Source organism: Hemiscyllium ocellatum, chromosome 28 (assembly GCF_020745735.1).
Source record: "Hemiscyllium ocellatum isolate sHemOce1 chromosome 28, sHemOce1.pat.X.cur, whole genome shotgun sequence".
In the NCBI taxonomy this organism is placed as follows: domain Eukaryota; kingdom Metazoa; phylum Chordata; class Chondrichthyes; order Orectolobiformes; family Hemiscylliidae; genus Hemiscyllium; species Hemiscyllium ocellatum.
Window position 1 is genome coordinate 2,096,406 of NC_083428.1, and position 14,635 is coordinate 2,111,040.

General features: G+C 55.5%; 1 protein-coding gene across 5 annotated transcripts in view; it reads left to right on the forward strand.

Annotated features, from left to right (window-relative positions):
• The window catches only part of LOC132829070 (unconventional myosin-IXb-like), a 119,109-nt gene continuing 104,474 nt past the window's right edge, over positions 1–14,635 (forward strand). For 3 of the 5 annotated variants that reach the window (XM_060846367.1, XM_060846369.1, XM_060846370.1), the window contains exon 1: positions 2–366. The gene's annotated coding sequence lies outside the window, so the exon portion shown is untranslated. Of the gene's footprint in view, positions 367–520; positions 660–14,635 lie in introns of those variants that run through there. The other 2 variants (XM_060846371.1, XM_060846368.1) reach the window with 2 other exon arrangements.

Here is a 14,635-nt window from a genome sequence, read left to right on the forward strand (position 1 = left end):
AGAGAATGGGGCTGAGGGTGAGCCAGAGCCAGAGCGGAATGTCGCTTCAGCCTGTGGCCGTCAGGAGGCGCTGGCGGGTGGCGGCTGGAACTCCCCCCTCCCTCGGAAACTGAGGGAACGAGAGAGAAAAAAGTGAAGAAAGGCGGAAACAGGAAAACCCCGGCTCGGTGTGAGAACCGAGAGCGGCTTCACTGGAGCCGGAAGCAGCGGCGGGGCTGAGCCCGGGGAAGGGCGCTCGGGACGGGGCGGATACTGTCCCGGTCCCGCATGAGGAGGCGGCAGGAACGGGCCGGGAGGAGGAGGAGGAGGAGGAGGGGGGGATACAGCCTCAAGTCCCGGGACACACGGAGCCAGGAGCCGGCGCTGGTGAGAAATTGCGCTTCTCGCTACAATGTTGCCGTTTTGTTGCGAGTCGCGCCGCGAGTTTCCGGAAAAAGAAACAAAGTATCGGAGCGCCGCGCCCGGGAGCCGCCAGCGCCAGCTCCTTCCCTGTGTCCCCACACCCTCCCTCCCTCTCTCTCTCCCCCCGGGGGAGGGGGACCAGGAGCCGCCAGCTGCCCGCCTTCCTGCCCCCATCCCCCGGGGGAGCCGCCGCCGCCGCCGCCGCCACACGCTCGATCCCCCGGAGGTTAGTGTCGGAGCCCGGAGCCCGGCCCAATGTAAGCTCGCGCTCGCCTCTCGCCGAAATCTCTCTCTTTCCCCCCCGGGTGGGGAATGTCCTGGGACCGGGGGCAGCAAATACCCCCCGGGGAGGGACACTGTGTCTCTCTCATTCTCCCTCTCTCCGACCCCCCCCCCATCGATGCTACCGACGTTCACTGAATAGGATCCCCATCCTGGGAACGGGGGGGGCAATAACCCTCATCGTCAGAATCTCCTGCTCCCCTTCGGCCCCGGGGACACCTCTCCACACACACCCCATCCTCCCCACCCTCCATCTCCATCCTTCGTCCAGGCTCAAATCACCCTCCCTCACCAGATCACGCCCCCCCTTTTCCCTCAATCATCCCCTTCCCCATCACCCACCCCTAATCACCCCGTCTTCAATCCCCTAGATAACCCCCCCAGATCACTCCCTCTTCACCCCCTCTTCAACCCCCCAGAACACCCCCTTTTCAACCTCCCAGAACACCCCCTTCTTCAACCCCCCAGAACACCCCCTTTTCAACCTCCCAGAACACCCCCTTCTTCAACCCCCCCCCAGATCACCCCCTCTTCACCGCCCCCAGATCATCCCCTCTTCACTCCCAGATCATCCCCTCTTCACCCCCTCTTCAACCCCCCAGATCACCCCCTAGATAAACCCCCAGATCACCCCATCTTCTTCCCCATTCATCCCCTTTCCCCATCCTGATCACCCTCCTCTTCACCCTACCCCTTTTTACTCCCATGATCACAGCCTCCCCAATCGCCCCCACTCTCAATCACCCACTGCCCTCCCCAATCACCTGACCCTGTCCCCCCAATCACCCCTTATCACCCCTTCTCCCTTTGCCTTTTACCTACCTTCTAACCCTGTTCCACTCCCTCCCCCCCCAAACTGCTGCTGAAAGCTGAGTATAGTCACTATCTCACAGCGCCAGGGATCCGGGTTCGATTCCAGCCTCGGGCGACTGACTGTGTGGAGTTTGCACATTCTCCCTGTGTCTGCGTGGGTTTCCTCCAGGTGCTCCGGTTTCCTCCCACAGTCCAAACATGTGCAGGTCAGGTGAATTGGCCATGCTCAATTGCCTGTAGAGTTAGGTGCGTTAGTTAAGGGTAATGGGTCTGGGTGGGTTACTCTTCGGAGGGCCGGTGTGGACTAGTTGTGCCAAAGGGCCTGTTTCCACACTGTAGGGAATCTAATCTAATCAGCAAAGTGTCTCAAACTGTAACCTGGTCATCTCAACTCCTGTGATTTGGTTTAACTGTTGACCAGGACACTGTGAGAATCCCCTGCTCTTAAGGGACCCACTACATTTATCTTGTGAAAGGTCCAACCAGCCTTGAGCTGAGTCCATTTGGAGAAGGATATTTCTAACTCTCCAGCTACTGATCCTATCTAATTACCTGTAGCACTTGAGTTTGAATTTTGTTAATTTCTTGTCTGGTGTCTTTGTAGAAAAATATAAAAGTAACCAATGTGTTACAACTCTCAAGACAGTGCATCATTTAAATAAATTAACTACCTTGATCTCAAATTCTGTTCAAAACTTGACTAACAAGACAACAAAGATTAACTCATTGCTGTCTGACGTATCTATTGCTGAAAAATGTGATGCTGGAAAAGCGCAGCAGGATCAGGCAGCATCCAAGGAGCAGGAGAATCGACGTTTCGGGCATGAGCCCTTCTTCAGGAATGAGGAAAGTGTGTCCAGCAGGCTAAGATAAAAGGTAGGGAGGAGGGACTTGGGGGAGGGGCGTTGGAAATGCGATAGGTGGAAGGAGGTTAAGGTGAGGGTGATAGGCCAGAGTGGGGGTGGGGACGGAGAAGTCAGGAAGAAGATTGCAGGTTAAGAAGGTAGTGCTGAGTTCGAGGGTTGGGACTGAGACAAGGTTGGGGGAGGGGAAATGAGGAAACTGGAGAAATCTGCATTCATCCCTTGTGGTTGGAGGGTTCCCAGGCGGAAGATGAGGCGCTCTTCCTCCAGCCGTCGTGTTGCCATGATCTGGCGATGGAGGAGTCCAAGGACCTGCATGTCCTTGGTGGAGTGGGAGAGAGAGTTGAAGTGTTGAGCCACGGGGTGGTTGGGTTGGTTGGTCCGGGTGTCCCAGAGGTGTTCTCTGAAACGTTCCACAAGTAGGCGGCCTGTCTCCCCAGTGTAGAGGAGGCCACATCGGATGCAGCGGATGCAGTAAATGATGTGTGTGGAGGTGCAGGTGAATTTGTGACGGATATGGAAGGATCCCTTGGGGCCTTGGAGGGAAGTGAGGGGGGAAGTGTGGGCGCAAGTTTTGCATTTCTCGCGGTTGCAGGGGAAGGTGCCGGGAGTGGAGGTTGGGTTGGTGGGGGGTGTGGATCTGACAAGGGAGTTGCGGAGGGAGTGGTCTTTCTGGAACGCTGATAGGGGAGGGGAGGGGAGGGAAATATATCCCTGGTGGTGGGGTCTGTTTGGAGGTGGTGGAAATGACGAAGGATGATACGCTGTGTATGGAGGTTGGTGAGGTGGCAGGTGTGCACCAGTGGGGTTCTGTCCTGATGGCGATTGGAGGGGTGGGGTTCAAGGGCAGAGGAGCGGGAAGTGGAGGAGATGCGGTGGAGAGCATCGTCAACCATGTCTGAGGGGAATCTGCAGTCTTTGACATATCTATTGTCTTGCGGGTTTGTTGATATGAGGAATTGGTGTAAAATGCTTTTCTCTTTAAAAACTATAATGTCCTGTTTGCAAATCCTTTCTGTGGTCAAAAGAGACATGGCAGAGGATGGGCTGGAATCTGAATGGATGCAGACTGATGCTCCAGATGCAGCTCAAGAATGAGTTTGATCTTCAAACCTGTAGGATACTCTCTCCAAATGATCTGTGACCTATTGGTCAGTACCTCTTATTGCTTCTGGTCTGAGGGTATGTCACTGAACTGATGGTGGTGGGGGAGGTTATTTCCATATTTTTCACTCCTCCCCCCTTTTCACATCCTCTCCCAGATAGCAGCTTGAACCAGGAAGTTGTGACTGAAGCTTAGACATGTGGGGCTGCTGTGAAATTGGAAGAAGGAGTTCATTGAGGAACTAGGTCAGCAAGGCTTTTGATTTCTACTATGTCCCCTTTCCAACCTTGGGTTATGTTTGCAGAGAAATTATGTTAAAGATGTTCTTTTTCAGGAAGTTGTGTTTATATCCCACCTTTAACAAAGCATCATGACCAGGGCTGAAATGCACTGGAAACATAGATATGGAGAGACAGCAGGAGGTCACAGCACTGACCAAAGGTTTGATTAAACATGTGGGTTTTAAGAAGAGTCTTAAAGGATAAGAGAATGTGGAGAGTTTTAGGGGCGGGTGGGGGGTCCCACTGTTTGACAGGGAGTATAGCCACCAATGAAGGGGGCTGCAGGAAGCTGCAAAAGGTCAAAGGGAGGGGAGGAGAGCTCCGGGTAAACTGTGGACCCCAACAAAACTGGAATCAATGGGAATTATGGGCAAACTCTCTGCTGGTTGGAGGCATACCTGACACATAGAAAGATGGTTGCGATTATTGGAGGTCAGTCACCTCCACTCAAGGACATCTCTGCAGGAGTTCCTCAGGACAGTGTCCTAGGCCCAACCATCTTCAGCTGCTTCATCAATGACCTTCCCTCCATCATAAGGTCAGAAGAGGGAACTGATGATTGCACAGTGTTTGGTGTAATTCATGACTTGTCAGATACTGAAGTAGTCCAGGTCCAAAGGTAACAAGATCTGGACAGTGTCCAGGTTTGGGTTGACAAGTGGTAAATAAAAAGTTCCAAGTGCCAGGCAATGACCAGATTGGGAACAGGGTACTGAGTTGGATGATCAGCCACGTTTGTAATGAATGGTGGAGCAGCTTGAAGGAATTGAGTGTTCTAGTCCTGTTCCCATTTACATTATTCCTACCTCCAGCAAAAGAGAACCTCACCATGCTGTCTTGACATTCAATCGCTGAATTCCCCCACTGTCAACATTCTGGGGGTTACCATTGACCAGAAACTGAACAGAACTCACTGTGTAAACATAGTGGCTACCAAAGTAGGTCAGTGGCTAGGAATACTGCAGCGAGTAACTCCCCTTCTGACTCCCCAAAGCCTGTTCACCATCTACAAGGCACAAGTCAGGCATGTGATGGAATATCCCACACTTGCCTGGATGGGCGCAGCTCCAACAATATTCAAGAAGCTTGACACCATCCAGGACAAAGCAACCCGCTTGATTGGCACCACATCACTATCTTCAATATGCACCCCCTTCACCACCAACTGTACAGTGAGCACAGTGTGTAACATCTGCAGTAATATCCCTAAAGTTCTTTTGACAGTATCTTCCAAACCCAAAACTAGAGGGACAACAGCAGCAGATACACGGGAACAGCAGACTCTGCATGTTCCCCTCCAAGCCATTCACCATCCTGACTTGGACATATATCGCTATTCCTTCAGTGTCACTAGAACAAATCCTGGAATTCCCTCCCTAACAGCATGGTGGGTCTACATACAGCATGTGGACTCAGAGGTTTACGAAGGCAGCTTACATTACTCTCTCAAGGGAAATTAGAGCTGGAAATAAATACTGGGTCTAGCCAGCAACCCGACCAAGAAATAAACAAATAATAAACCTGGAGGAGGGACAGGAAAAAGCTATTGAGGGACTAAAGGTAGAGATAGGTGATTAGGAAGACACTTTCTCCATTATTGGAGATATCAGTAACCAGTAGATAGAGATTTAAAGTAAGAAGAGGTGGAAGGCTAAGAGAGAGTTGAGGAAAAATGTTTTCACGTAGGGGCTGGTGTAAGCCTGTGACTCTTCCTTGGAAAACTGGTTGAGTCTGAATCTATTGTATCGTTGAAATGGGTTTTGGATGTTCACTGATGATGATGCCTCTCGGCCTTTGGGCCAGAAGTTGGAACGTGGGATGAACAAAGTCAGATCTTTAACCTGTGTGTGGGTAATAATGAACTGAGTGGCCTTATTCTGTGCTGTAAATGTCCGAGTCCATGATAAAAGTGCAATGATGGAATTTAGCCTATGGCTGATGAAGCCAGTATAATTCTGAAAATAGTGTCGTGGAATCAGTAGCAAGCTGGGACAGGTACAGCAAGGTGTACAATGAGCTACAATTAATGGAAGGAGATCAGAAGAGCATTTGAAGAAGTTGAATTTGGAGGTGACAGTTGATGTGTGGAGGTTGAATTTGGTGTTCTTAATGATCAGGGCACAACTGTCGTCTTTGGTCACTGCCAACCTGACCATGGGCCAGTCTCACCTGATGCGCATCCTCCAGGAGTCTGGGGCCTGTGATCAGGAGGGAACAACCTCACACTGACATCTGCTGCTCCCCAGCCTGAGGCTACAGGAGTTACATGTCACTCTCCATCGCTGCTGTGACTTGCGATCTGCGTTGAGGGAGTGCCGCATTATCAGAGGATCAATATTGAGGGAGTTTGGCACTGTCGGAAGGTCAGTGCTGAGGGAGCGCCGCACTGTCAGAGGATCAGTGCTGAGGGAGCGCCGCACTGTCAGAGGATCAGTGCTGAGGGAGTGCCGCACTGTCAGAGGATCAGTGCTGAGGGAGTGCCGCACTGTCGGAGGATCAGTACTGAGGGAGTGCCGCACTGTCGGAGGATCAGTACCGAGGGAGCGCCGCACTGTCGGAAGGTCAGTGCTGAGGGAGCGCCGCACTGTCAGAGGATCAGTGCTGAGGGAGCGCCGCACTGTCAGAGGATCAGTGCTGAGGGAGCGCCGCACTGTCGGAGGATCAGTACTGAGGGAGTGCCGCACTGTCGGAGGATCAGTACCGAGGGAGCGCCGCACTGTCGGAAGGTCAGTACTGAGGGAGCGCCGCACTGTCGGAGGATCAGTACTGAGGGAGTGCCGCACTGTCGGAGGATCAGTACTGAGGGAGTGCCGCACTGTCGGAGGATCAGTACTGAGGGAGTGCCGCACTGTCGGAGGATCAGTACCGAGGGAGCGCCGCACTGTCAGAGGATCAGTGCTGAGGGAGCGCCGCACTATCAGAAGGTCAGTGCTGAGGGAGCGCTGCGCTGTTGGACGATCAGTACTGAGGGAATGCCGCACTGTCGGAAGGTCAGTGCTGAGGGAGCGCCGCACTGTCGGAAGGTCAGTGCTGAGGGAGTGCCGCACTGTCAGAGGATCAGTACTGAGGGAGTGCCACACTGTCAGAGGATCAGTGCTGAGGGAGCGCCGCACTGTCAGAAGGTCAGTGCTGAGGGAGTGCCGTGCTGTCGGAGGATCAGTGCTGAGGGAGCGCCGCATTGTCAGAGGATCAGTATTGAGGGAGCGCCGCATTGTCAGAGGATCAGTATTGAGGGAGCGCCGCACTGTCGGAGGATCAGTACCGAGGGAGCGCCGCACTGTCGGAAGGTCAGTGCTGAGGGAGCGCCGCACTGTCAGAGGATCAGTACTGAGGGAGTGCCGCACTGTCGGAGGATCAGTACCGAGGGAGCGCCGCACTGTCAGAGGATCAGTGCTGAGGGAGCGCCGCACTATCAGAAGGTCAGTGCTGAGGGAGCGCTGCGCTGTTGGACGATCAGTACTGAGGGAATGCCGCACTGTCGGAAGGTCAGTGCTGAGGGAGCGCCGCACTGTCGGAAGGTCAGTGCTGAGGGAGTGCCGCACTGTCAGAGGATCAGTACTGAGGGAGTGCCACACTGTCAGAGGATCAGTGCTGAGGGAGCGCCGCACTGTCAGAAGGTCAGTGCTGAGGGAGTGCCGTGCTGTCGGAGGATCAGTGCTGAGGGAGCGCCGCATTGTCAGAGGATCAGTATTGAGGGAGCGCCGCATTGTCAGAGGATCAGTACTGAGGGCGTGCCACACTGTCAGAAGGTCAGTGCTGAGGGAGCGCCGCGCTGTTGGACGATCAGTGCTGAGGGAGCGCCGCACTGTCGTAGGATCAGTGCTGAGGGAGCGCCGCACTGTCGTAGGATCAGTGCTGAGGGAGCGCCGCTCTGTCAGAAGGTCAGTGCTGAGGGAGTGCTGTGCTGTCGGAGGATCAGTGCTGAGGGAGTGCCGCGCTATCGGAAGGTTAGTGCTGAGGGAGTGCCGCACTGTTGGAGGATCAGTACTGAGGGAGTGCTGCGCTGTCGGAGGATCAGTACTGAGGGAGCGCGGCACTGTCGGAGGATCAGTGCTGAGGGAGTGCCGCATTGTCAGAGGATCAGTATTGAGGGAGCGCCGCATTGTCAGAGGATCAATACTGAGGGCGTGCCGCACTGTCGGAAGATCAGTACTGAGGGAGTGCCACACTGTCGGAGGATCAGTGCTGAGGGAGTGCCGCACTATCAGAAGGTCAGTGCTGAGGGAGCGCTGCGCTGTTGGACGATCAGTACTGAGGGAGCGCCGCACTGTCGGAAGGTCAGTGCTGAGGGAGCGCTGCACTGTCGTAGGATAAGTGCTGAGGGAGCGCCGCACTGTCAGAAGGTCAATGCTGAGGGAGTGCCGCACTGTCAGAAGGTCAGTGCTGAGGGAGTGCCGTGCTGTCGGAGGATCAGTGCTGAGGGAGCGCCGCACTATCGGAAGGTTAGTGCTGAGGGAGCGCCGCACTGTTGGAGGCTCAGTACTGAGGGAGTGCCGTACTGTTGGAGGATCAGTACGGAGGGAATGCTGCGCTGCCGGAGGGTCAGTGCCGAGGGAGCGCCGCACTGCCGGAGGGTCAGTGCCGAGGGAGCGCCGCACTGCCGGAGGGTCAGTGCCGAGGGAGCGCCGCACTGCCGGAGGGTCAGTGCCGAGGGAACGCGGCACTGCCGGAGGGTCAGTGCCGAGGGAGCGCGGCACTGCCGGAGGGTCAGTGCCGAGGGAGCGCGGCTCTGCCGGAGGGTCAGTGCCGAGGGAGCGCGGCTCTGCCGGAGGGTCAGTGCGAGGGAGCGCCGCACTGCCGGAGGGTCAGTGCCGAGGGAACGCGGCACTGCCGGAGGGTCAGTGCCGAGGGAGCGCCGCACTGCCGGAGGGTCAGTGCCGAGGGAACGCGGCACTGCCGGAGGGTCAGTGCCGAGGGAGCGCGGCACTGCCGGAGGGTCAGTGCCGAGGGAGCGCGGCTCTGCCGGAGGGTCAGTGCCGAGGGAGCGCGGCTCTGCCGGAGGGTCAGTGCGAGGGAGCGCCGCACTGCCGGAGGGTCAGTGCCGAGGGAACGCGGCACTGCCGGAGGGTCAGTGCCGAGGGAGCGCCGCGCTGTTGGACGATCAGTGCTGAGGGAGCGCCGCACTGTCGTAGGATCAGTGCTGAGGGAGCGCCGCACTGTCGTAGGATCAGTGCTGAGGGAGCGCCGCACTGTCGTAGGATCAGTGCTGAGGGAGCGCCGCTCTGTCAGAAGGTCAGTGCTGAGGGAGTGCTGTGCTGTCGGAGGATCAGTGCTGAGGGAGTGCCGCGCTATCGGAAGGTTAGTGCTGAGGGAGTGCCGCACTGTTGGAGGATCAGTACTGAGGGAGTGCTGCGCTGTCGGAGGATCAGTACTGAGGGAGCGCGGCACTGTCGGAGGATCAGTGCTGAGGGAGTGCCGCATTGTCAGAGGATCAGTATTGAGGGAGCGCCGCATTGTCAGAGGATCAATACTGAGGGCGTGCCGCACTGTCGGAAGATCAGTACTGAGGGAGTGCCACACTGTCGGAGGATCAGTGCTGAGGGAGTGCCGCACTATCAGAAGGTCAGTGCTGAGGGAGCGCTGCGCTGTTGGACGATCAGTACTGAGGGAGCGCCGCACTGTCGGAAGGTCAGTGCTGAGGGAGCGCTGCACTGTCGTAGGATAAGTGCTGAGGGAGCGCCGCACTGTCAGAAGGTCAATGCTGAGGGAGTGCCGCACTGTCAGAAGGTCAGTGCTGAGGGAGTGCCGTGCTGTCGGAGGATCAGTGCTGAGGGAGCGCCGCACTATCGGAAGGTTAGTGCTGAGGGAGCGCCGCACTGTTGGAGGCTCAGTACTGAGGGAGTGCCGTACTGTTGGAGGATCAGTACGGAGGGAATGCTGCGCTGCCGGAGGGTCAGTGCCGAGGGAGCGCCGCACTGCCGGAGGGTCAGTGCCGAGGGAGCGCCGCACTGCCGGAGGGTCAGTGCCGAGGGAGCGCCGCACTGCCGGAGGGTCAGTGCCGAGGGAACGCGGCACTGCCGGAGGGTCAGTGCCGAGGGAGCGCGGCACTGCCGGAGGGTCAGTGCCGAGGGAGCGCGGCTCTGCCGGAGGGTCAGTGCCGAGGGAGCGCGGCTCTGCCGGAGGGTCAGTGCGAGGGAGCGCCGCACTGCCGGAGGGTCAGTGCCGAGGGAACGCGGCACTGCCGGAGGGTCAGTGCCGAGGGAGCGCGGCACTGCCGGAGGGTCAGTGCCGAGGGAGCGCGGCTCTGCCGGAGGGTCAGTGCCGAGGGAGCGCGGCTCTGCCGGAGGGTCAGTGCGAGGGAGCGCGGCACTGCCGGAGGGTCAGTGCCGAGGGAACGCGGCACTGCCGGAGGGTCAGTGCCGAGGGAGCGCGGCACTGCCGGAGGGTCAGTGCCGAGGGAGCGCGGCTCTGCCGGAGGGTCAGTGCCGAGGGAGCGCGGCTCTGCCGGAGGGTCAGTGCGAGGGAGCGCGGCACTGCCGGAGGGTCAGTGCCGAGGGAGCGCGGCTCTGCCGGAGGGTCAGTGCCGAGGGAGCGCCGCGCTGCCGGAGGGTCAGTGCCGAGGGAGCGCGGCGCAGCCGGAGGGTCAGTGCCGAGGGAGCGCCGCGCTGCCGGAGGGTCAGTGCCGAGGGAGCGCCGCGCTGCCGGAGGGTCAGTGCCGAGGGAGCGCCGCGCTGCCGGAGGGTCAGTGCCGAGGGAGCGCGGCACTGCCGGAGGGTCAGTGCCGAGGGAGCGCGGCACTGCCGGAGGGTCAGTGCCGAGGGAGCGCGGCTCTGCCGGAGGGTCAGTGCCGAGGGAGCGCGGCTCTGCCGGAGGGTCAGTGCGAGGGAGCGCGGCACTGCCGGAGGGTCAGTGCCGAGGGAGCGCGGCTCTGCCGGAGGGTCAGTGCCGAGGGAGCGCGGCTCTGCCGGAGGGTCAGTGCCGAGGGAGCGCGGCGCTGCCGGAGGGTCAGTGCCGAGGGAGCGCGGCGCAGCCGGAGGGTCAGTGCCGAGGGAGCGCCGCGCTGCCGGAGGGTCAGTGCCGAGGGAGCGCCGCGCTGCCGGAGGGTCAGTGCCGAGGGAGCGCCGCGCTGCCGGAGGGTCAGTGCCGAGGGAGCGCCGCGCTGCCGGAGGGTCAGTGCCGAGGGAGCGCCGCGCTGCCGGAGGGTCAGTGCCGAGGGAGCGCGGCGCTGCCGGAGGGTCAGTGCCGAGGGAGCGCGGCGCTGCCGGAGGGTCAGTGCCGAGGGAGCGCGGCGCTGCCGGAGGGTCAGTGCCGAGGGAGCGCCGCGCTGCCGGAGGGTCAGTGCCGAGGGAGCGCCGCGCTGCCGGAGGTCTATAACACCATTTAACGATGAACAGGAGGATTCTCCATGGACTCTGGTCCAACTCTGATCTTGTGGAAAGTCCATGATGTCATTGTGGGAGTTGCTGAGGGTGCATTGGCTGCTGCATTTTCTACACGAGTAACTTTACATAAAAAGTAGATCACTGGCTGCAAAGGGCTTTAACGTTTTACTAAGAGTTTAAGATGTAGGAGCAGAAGTATGCCATTTGGCCCATCAAGTCACCTTCCCTGTTCAGTGATGTGGAGGTGCCAGTGTTGAATTTGGATGTAAAAAGTTACAAATCCCCCAACACCAGGTTATAGTCCAACAGGTTTATTTGGAAGCACTAGCTTTCGGAGCGCTGCTCCTTCTTCAGCTGGTTCAATGAGATCATGGCTGATCTGGGAATCAAAGAACAGTAGTTTTTAAAATTCATTCGGGGCATGTGGGTGTCACTGGCTGGGCCCCTCATTTATTGCTTGTCCCTAGTTGCCCCTTGAGAAGGTGTGGGTGAGCTGCCTTCTTGAACCACTGCAGTCTACCTGCTGTGGGTTGACCCACAATGCCCCTAGGGAGGGAATTCCAGGATTCTGACTTAGCGACAGTGAAGGAACGCTGATATATTTCCAAGTCGGGATGGTGAGTGGCTTGGAGGGGAACTTGAAGGTGGTGGTGTTCCCATATATCTGCTATGATTTTTTAACTTGGTTCACCCCAATCCAACTGGCATCTCCACATCATCTGCTCTCCTTGTCCTTCTTGATGGAAGTGCTCATGGGTTTGGAAGGTGCTGTCTGAGGATCTTTGAATTTCTGCAGGGAATCTTGTAGATGATACACGTTGTTGCTACATCAGTGGGGGAGGGGGGGTGGTATTTGTGGATGTGGTGCAAATCAAGCGGCTGCTTTGTCCTGGATGGTGCCAAGCTTCTTGAATGTTGCTGGAGTTGCCCCCATCCAGGCAAGTGGGGAGTATTCCATCACACTCCAGACTTGTGCTTTGTAGATGGGGGACAGGTTTTCAGGAGTCAGGTGGAATACTCGCAGCAGTATTCCTAGTCTCTGAGCCGCTCTTGTAGCTCCACTGCGTTTATGTGATGAATCCGGTTAAGTTTCTGATCTGTGGTAACTCCAGGATGTTGTTAGTGGGAGATTCAGTGATGGTAACACCATTGAATGTCAAGAGGCAGTGGTTAGTTTGTCACTTATGGCTAATGGTCATAGTCTGACATTTATGTGGCATTAACATTACTTGCCACTTCTCAGTCCAGTCCTGGATATTGTCCAGATCTTGTTGCACTTGAACATGAACTGCTTCAGTATCTGAGGAGTTGCGAATGGAGCTGAAAATGTCCAATCATCGGCAAACATCCCCACTTCTGACCTTGTGGTGGAGGGAAGGTCATTGATGAAGCAGCTGAAGATGGTTGGGCCTAGGACACTACCCTGAGGGACTCCTGCAGAGATGTCCTGGAGCTGAGATGACTGACCTCCAACAACCTTCCTTTGTGTCAGGTTTGACTCGAACTAACAGAGGTTTTGCCCTCTGATACCCATGGATTCCACCTCCGTACAGACAGGGGCAAGCCCCTTGGGCCCACCGGGTCTGTGCTGACACGTGACGCCTTTCTAAACCTAAAGCATTTTGGCTCCACACAGTCCGTATCACTCAAGATGCCTCTTACATGTTACCGTTGTATTTGCTTCCACCACTGCCTCTGGCAGCACATTCCAGGCATTTACCCCCCTTTGTGTTTAAAAAAAAAACTTGCCTCTCACATCTCCTTTAAACTTGCACCCTGTTAGCTAAAAGCTTATTCCCCGAGTTATTGACATTCCTGTCCTGGGGAAAGGACTCCAACTGTCCATTCAGTCTATGCCTTGCCTTGTATATGTCTATGAGATCTACAGTCAGCCTCTGATGTTCAGTGAAAACAAACTAACTTTGTCCAATCTCTACTTATATCTAATACTCTCCAAACCAGGTAACATCCTGGTAAACCGTCTCTCTACCCTTTCCAAACCCACCACGTCCTTCTGATTGTGTGGTGACCAGAACTGTATATAATGTTCTGAACGTGGTCTAACTAATGTTCTATACAGTTGCAACATGACTTGCCAATTTTTATACTCTATGCTCCAAATGATGAAGATAAGCATGCCATATGCCACCTTGACCACCTTATCCACTGGTGTTGCCCCTTTCAGGGAACTGTGGGCCTGAACGTCAAGGTTTCTCTGTATGTTGTTGCTTCTAAGGATTCTGCCATTTACTGTATACTTACCGCCTGCATTAGATCTCCCAAAATCCATCAACTTGCATTGTTCAGATTAAACTCCACCTGCCACTTTGCCACCCAAGTCTCCAACCTGTTTGTATCCTGCTGTATCTTCTGACAATCCTCCTCACTACCTGCAGCTCCCCCAGTCTTTGTGTCGTCTGCCACTTTAATAATCAGGCCACATACATTCTCCTCCACATCATTTATGTACATGACAAACAACATGGTCCCAGCATTGATCCCTGTGGAAGACCCCTGGGTATCGATCTCCAGTCCGGAGAACATCCTTCTATGGTTACACTCTGAGTTCTATGATTAAGCTATTTCTATATCCTCCTTACTAGCTCACCTTTTGGATCAGCCTGCCATATGGAACCATGTCAAAGGCCTTGCATTGTTCAGATTAAACTCCATCTGCTATATTGTCTACCTCCCTGCCCTCAGCAATCATCTTTGTTACTTCCTCAAAAAGCTCAATTAAATTTGTGAGATATGACCTTCCCTGCACAGTGTTTGCCACTAATAAGTCCACATTTTTCCAAATGTGGATGAATCCTGTACCTAAGAATCTCCTCCAATAATTTTCCTATTACTGACATAAGGCTCATCGGCTGGTAATTTTTCCAATTATCCCCATTGTCCTCCTTAAACAAAGGAACAGTGTTGGCTATTCTCCAGTCCTCTGGGACCTTTCCTGTGGCTAAAATGGATACAAATATCTCTGTCAAGGCCCCAGCAATTTCCTCCCTCACCTCCCTCAGTGTGCTGGGATAGATCCCACCTGATCCTGGGAACTTGTCTATCCTAATGCTTTTCAAAATATCCAACACCACCGCCACTTTATTTGTGTACCTGTAACTCCGCTTGCTTGCTTTTCGCCCTCGATTCCCTTGCTGGGTAAAACTGTCTATTTCAGCCATGAATTTACTTGATGACCTCACCTTGGCAGCCCTCTGCAGTAAATAATTGCGCAGATTCACGCCTCTCTGACAGAAAACAAAATATCCCCATCTCTGTCTTAATACACAACCTCATATTCTGAGATGATGTCATCTGGTCCGAGATCCTCTGACAAGGGGTAATAGCTTCTCATCTATACCGTCGGACCCCCTAAGAATCTTTGCTTCAATAAGTCTCCCCTCGTTCTCCTAAATGCCAGTGAGTACTGACACAACTTTTCTCCGTACTTGGGATCAACTAAGTTATCTGTCTGTAGACTGCCTCCAATACCAGTCTATCTTTCCTTAGGTAAGGGATCTAAACCTGTTCACAGTATTCCAGCTGTGCTCTGACCTGTGTTTTATTTCA